Genomic DNA, 6,190 nt, shown 5'->3' on the forward strand with positions numbered 1-6,190 from the left:
GTAGTGTTTGGGTGCTTTGAGAATCATAACTATCCTAAAGTCATCAAGGATTGAAGTCTTATTTGTACTACCATATTATATTATATGAGGCTTAATAATTGTTAGGTTTATGATCCTCTGGCAGATTTGTTTTCTTTCTAACCTCATGCCAGAGTTTGCTTTCTGTTTATCTGACTAGATTAATTCGGCTGGAGCTGATGAATTCCTTCTTAATTGGTTTTGTTAATTCATTCTATTCTATGTTTGGCTAATTAATGCTGGTTATTTCCGGATGTTTGTTTTACTAACAGTCAACTAATAACTACTTAACAGAAACCAATTGCTTAATTATAATGCTAAAAAGAGAAAAAACGAGTGCAACTATAATTAATTAAAATAAAATAATTAGGATTAATTAGTTAATTACCTCATGGTTTTGTCTTGATGTTCCTTGAATCTTCCATCCATGTTCTTCGTAACTAATTTCTTTAATCAGCCACGATAACCACATGTTTCATTAACACTAAAACAGATTGTTCAGAAAAATTTTCAGGGAGAAATCCAAGTGGATCTTCCAAGTGGAGAAATCCAGCTGATTAGTTCTGGCTAATAGTTAGTTAAATCTGACCTAGCTGGAGTTAGCTTCATATTGCTCTTTCAGGAGTACTATTCAAATATTATGAATATAGTTGGGATGTTGATTGAAGAAACACCTTACCAATTGAAGCAGATAGAGGACAAATATTTCATAACAAACATTGGCTTTCATCAAATATTGAGTGTGAAAATAAGATAAAAATGAAGAAGAAAAGAGAGGAAAACTATGATGAAGCTATAAAAATATCAAACTGGATATGTTTTACAGCATGGCATTTGATTATAGAAAAATTCCGCTAGCTAGATCGATATCAACTTGGTCACAGGGATGGAGTCAAAAACTCATGTCAAGTGGGACCAATTTTGAAGTTTTTCCCAGTTAACCTCCGTTTGAATTTTCAACTCATTAAGGTTTTGTACATTCATGAATCACAGATGAAATAAAACTTGTACACAAATACAACTTCAACTATAAATTTGATGTGCACCGAGCTAGGCTCTGGGCAGTTGCTTGCGCGAATCTTTATATTATATAATTTTATTAAAAAATAGGAGAAAAAAATTAATCATTCTTAATTTGCAATCCACACTTCTATTTTTATTTTTTAAAGGGAATGAATATTCATTTGTATTCGCACGACTTTACAAAGTCACTACCAGGATAATCCATACATCAGAGCCTAAACTCTCGAAGCACATAAACATTGCTTTTGCCTATATAGCCTAACCGGGAAACAAATCCCTAGCAAAGAGCAAAGAGTACCATTCCAGAACTGCATGCACATTTCAGCAAATGACTACTAGCCTAGACTACTAAGCCGGCCTTGACCAAAATGAAGTTACAAAATCCAACCAATAAACCAATACATATGCCTAGAGACCTTCTTGGCGTACATCAATACTAGTCACTGGACTGGACCTGCCACACATGTCACAACATAAAGATAAAGGTATAACAGGGCCAAAGCCCACTACACCCACAACAAAGGTGGAGCTTTATTGTTAAAAAACAAACTAAACAAAAACATAGCCCTAAAGGCTCTAGCCCAACAAAGGCCTAGCCCAAAGATAGCCTAATCCTAGCACTCGGCCATAGAGCCCAAAACGATCGCGTCGCCGTCGCAACCTAGGTACCAGCTATGGGCCAACGTCACCCAGAAGCTCTAGAAGACCTCCAAGTTTTCGCCATCGCCGTCGAAGCCTGGAAACCCTCGTGCCGGCACAGCGCCGCGCCCCAGCCAAAGCCATAAGAGTAGCTACAAATAACCCTGATTTGGAAGGAAACCCGATCACTGATTTGTCGACTGGCCATCCACCCATGAAACTCCGTGATTGGAGCACTCGATGGCCCTGCATGCAGGGATCTGCATCCCCAGAAACCACGCATCAAGATCAACCTTCGACCAAACCAAAGCCAAGCCTCCACGAGAGGAGGCACAAGTCGCCTCAAGAAAAAACTCCCAGTCCGGCGGCTCTCACCGCTCACCAACGAAGCTAGCAACCAAGCACGACACCGGAGCCACTATACGAGAACTGAAGGAACTCTGACGAGACCCTAGCCCCGATCGAGCCTCACTGCTTTGTCTCAAAGAGATAATAATGTGGTTTACAACAGTACGTTAGATGCACTCACTTCTTTTTATCTTTTATTGGTTGAGTTTCTTATAAAAATGACAAATTTAAATGACTAAAAATTAAATATGGAGTGTAAATTATAAAATAGAGAGTGTGAATTTCATTTTTCTAAAATTATTTAAATATTACATAAAAAACTTAGTAAAGCAATAGCATCAATTATTTCAAATTTACTATGAGGTGTGTTAGTAAACACGTAGTAGTCTAGTAGAAGCGTCCATTTTCACTCCAGTTACAAATAAGTAAATAACTCCTATATGAAACAAATTACTTATATTTTATAACACATTCATAACCTCTCTTTTCTACTTTGAAATTGGGTGATTCGAAGCACCTCATTACAAAGATAAATGCCATTAGATTGATATATAGTTGGTTGGTCCACAATAACTTGAAATTTTAGTCATTTCATCATTTGTTTTATTAAAAATAATCACAATATCTTATTTCGCTCTCCATTTCTATCTTCATTTGCGATAATTACTCATTTGCTCTGAGTAACTGTCCAATAACATATATATATATATATATATATATATATATATATATATATATATGTCCATTCTATAAAGTAACTCCTTACTTTAAGAATTTGAGGATTTTTACTATTTTACACTAATATATGACTTAATTTAATGACTTCAAAAGTTGATCATCTAGATTCCTATACAAGAATTGTGTTTACAAAAAATCAACCAAATCCATAATCATTTGGTCATTCAAAATTTTGTAAATAAATATAGTCTGTTAGATAAAATTAAAACGAACATTTTGTTAATCAAATGGTTAAACGTTTTTCGATTTAGCTAATTTTTTGTAGAACTCATATGTGTGTATGTAACTAGAGAATGAATAGTTTAGATTATTCAACTACTTGCTAAAAATAAAAACATCATCAAATTTGAAGTTTAAGGAAATCCTCTCTAGATCCTCCCTATATATATATAGACCATTTTTGGGATCATTTATTAGACTAACTTTTGGTCACATATCTGAATCTTAACCGTTCAGTTTTTAGGTATTTATGAGTAGATTACTTATGCAAATTTTCAGCCAAATTGATAACTGTTAAGGTACCAGATTAGATCAAATCAATAAACTAACCAAATATATCCAACTTGAACTGTTCATGTTTATAATGGTAAATCATAAGAATTTATGTACAGCATGTGGTATGGCTGACCATTCATTGCACATATAGTGGTGTTTTGGGTATTTCATTTTAATAAAGTAGGGGTAGTTTTGGAATACAAACAAATTTTTGTGGGTTTTGATTGGGTAGTCGTACGGCCTTCCACATTTAAAGCCTTGTCAAATCATAATTATTAATGTCTTAAGAATCATCAATTTGGCTGAAAATTTGCTGAAGTGATCTACTTATAGAGACTTAATAACTGAATGGTCAAGATGTCGATACGTGTTGAAAAAGTGGGCCACACAAGCAATCTCTTAAATTGGCCAAAAAAAGAGATCCTTCACTAGTGTGTGTGTGTGTGTAAATCACTTATAACCTAGCGAGCAGTCGCTGTTTGCGGCTTTAGGCACTTTGTTACATTAAGTTGACAACACTGGCAAGACTTTTGTTCTCTATTTCTCTTTTCTCTCTTCCGCTTTTCTTTCTCCTCATCTGTTTAGTTTTAGTGGAGGATTGGAGATTTTTCTTTATTTTGATTGTTATGCTCCTTGAGTCTTGACTCTTGACCATACTTTCTCTTTGGTGTCCTAATTCTCACAAGTTTGGATCACAATATGGCGCCAATCTCATGCTTGAAGGTTATTGTGATCCACGGAGGTGTCTATGGGTGGATCTAATTCATGGTGGTGACATTCGTAGCATTGGTGCTTGTGGAGTTTCTAAGTCCACAAATCAGCTTGGAGGTTTTCTAGGGTAGATGATTGATCTTGGGAGTTCAATTAGGTCTGATCATGATGAATCGACCGTATTTTGTGTTGCAAGTGACGGATTCTAACATCAGGGTGGCTGTTGGTGTATGATGGCGGAGGCTATGCTTTCTTTGTTAGTACGGTTAGTTCCTAGTAATATTATTGGGCCAAGCCCCATTAATTTGTTTTTCCTTTAATTTTAGTTGAACTTATTTAGCATGGAGTCCCTTCTTTCTTCTAAAAAGATGGCCCATTAAGCTTAGTAGGTCGGTAGATACACAATTAATTTGAGCATAAGATCTTTACCGATTTTTAGTTTGCTCCATACTCTTTGTGTTCTTAAGTGATAGAGGCGTATATCAGTGTATTGTTAGCTATGAGAAACTTAATTTCTTCGTTTGCAATGCGAGTTTTATAAATAAAGTTATGGTTTCTCATAAAAAACAAAATAGTAACCTAAAATTCCGTTCATTTTATTGTTTCAATTTACGATAGATGAGTTATGTTGAAACCGAATAAACTGTATTTCCAAACCGAAAACAGAAACAAACTAATAGTTTCCGAACTTTTTAACGCCATATTATACTGTTTTTTTACCAACGGATAATACCGCCACCTCATCATGACTACGTAGTTTGACTTTGACAGACTCATAGAATCTTAATTTTCTGAATTTCATAAAAATAAAAAAAGGAAACAAGAAGAGTAATTATAGTTAATTTGTAACCAATGAGAATGCAGTAAAAGAGGCGGCATTGCCGTCTCGAAACCCAACTTGCAAGTTGCAACGTCTTCTCTCTAGTCTTTAAAAAGAAAACTAAAATACGAAAGTTGGATAGGTCAAATACAGAGAGAATCTTCTTCACCCTTCTTCTTCCTCAACGCGGCTCTTGCGGTCAAGGTGAGTTCCTCTTCTTCTCTCTCTCTCTGGATTTGAGTATTACAAGTCTGGGTTTTCTACTTTTCGTTCTCTTTTGCTCTTAATCGATGATCATATGGTCAAATTCATGCAAAGTTTGACTCTTTTGAATCCGCTGCTGCCCCCTTTGTTTTTGTTGTGATTAATCGCTTAATTGGGTTTGTTTTGCGCAATTCTGTTCAAAACGGAGACTTGGGTACTGGGTTGGGCTTGCTTTTCTCATCTGGGTTTTGTTGGAATCTTGATTTGGAGTAGTTGCATGCTTCTAGCTTGAAGATCAAGTTTAGATTTTGTTTTTTCTTGAAGTAGTAAATTGGAACAAATTGGGTTTTGAAGACAAAGAAGAAAGCAATTGGATTTTTTGAGAAAGAGTGGTGTATAGCATCAAGATCATGTCTATATTTCTGGACAGAAATGGGTTTTTGTATTCGGTATTGCGGTCTATGCTTGATGATAATGATGCTGGTTATATTGGTCATAAAAAGGAATGCTGGTAATCACATTGATGTAGGAGAAGACTTTGAGCTGGTCGCAACTGTTGAGTTTGTTGGATTTGAATTAGTTCGCATGTTTTATGCTGTTATTACTCATAAATAATCAAGTATAGTAATATTCTGTGAGTGCTTTATGTTTTAGCTAGAAATAAACACCGACAGATTACCCTAGGCGTAACTGTAGTACCGGTAGCTCGACTCTTATTGGCTTTCTCCCTCTGTTACTTAACCGGTTTGGTAATTAGATTGCCATCTACATGTTATTTTATGGTCTAGCTCTGTGTTTAGGGTCAAATTTGCTATCTGTGTCTTTGGTTCATTGTTCTTTTTTTTATGTTATTTGGGTATGGACTGCCAATGGAAACCTGAACTAGTTTGTGTTTCATGAGTTTTGTTGAGTTATGCTAAACCATAATTACTATACTTCTGCATCTACTTGTGCAAGATATTTTTATTCGTGCCATAAGATATTTCTCACTATTCCTGTAGCTTTATGCAAGCAGAAATGATCCTGTTGTAGTGGATAGTATTTGGATTTCTCCCCTGTTCAAGTGGAATCTCAACTTCTTATTCCTATTGACTGTACTAATTATAAAGGAGATATGTTTTGACTGAAGTCTCCTTAATGCAAGTGAATGGAATCTGAAATATCAAATCAAAGATTTCTGGTGGTGGGAGTGAT

This window comes from Rosa rugosa, chromosome 6 (assembly GCF_958449725.1).
Source record: "Rosa rugosa chromosome 6, drRosRugo1.1, whole genome shotgun sequence".
Classification (NCBI taxonomy): Eukaryota; Viridiplantae; Streptophyta; class Magnoliopsida; order Rosales; family Rosaceae; genus Rosa; species Rosa rugosa.